The sequence below is a fragment of the Triticum dicoccoides genome, chromosome 3B (assembly GCF_002162155.2).
Source record: "Triticum dicoccoides isolate Atlit2015 ecotype Zavitan chromosome 3B, WEW_v2.0, whole genome shotgun sequence".
Taxonomy (NCBI): Eukaryota; Viridiplantae; Streptophyta; class Magnoliopsida; order Poales; family Poaceae; genus Triticum; species Triticum dicoccoides.
In genome coordinates, this window is record NC_041385.1 from 303,358,199 (window position 1) to 303,358,771 (window position 573).

The window sequence follows — 573 nt, forward strand, 5'->3', positions numbered from 1 at the left end:
GTTGCATTTTGTCATGTCATCATGTGCATTGCATTGCATACGTGTTCGTCTCATGCATCCGAGCATTTTCCCCGTTGTCCGTTTTGCAATCCGGCACTCCTATGCCCTCCGGCGTCCCCCTTTTGTCTCTCGTTGTGAGCGGATGTTAAACTTTCTCCGAATGGCCCGAGGTTTGCCAAGCGGCCTTGGTATACCACCGGTAGACCGCCTATCAAGTTTTGTGCCATTTGGAGTCCGTTTGATACTCCAACGGTTAACCGAGGAACCGTAAAAGGCCTCTTTTGTCTGCAGCCCAACACCCCTGCAAACTGGCCCAAAACCCATCCTAACCCCCTCCATGCTCTCGGTCGTTCGATCACGATCGGGTGGGCGAAAACCGCACCTCATTTGGACTCTCCAAGCTCCCTCTATCTATAAATATGTGCCTCCCCCCGAAATTCACGGATGAATCCTTCCCTAACCCTAGCCTTCTTCTTCCTCCGCGCGCCCTCTCTCTCCCCGCCGCGCCGCGGCCTGCGGAGCCCATCCGGGGCTCGCGCGAGCCCGGCCGCGCCGTCGCCCGGCCCGGGGCGC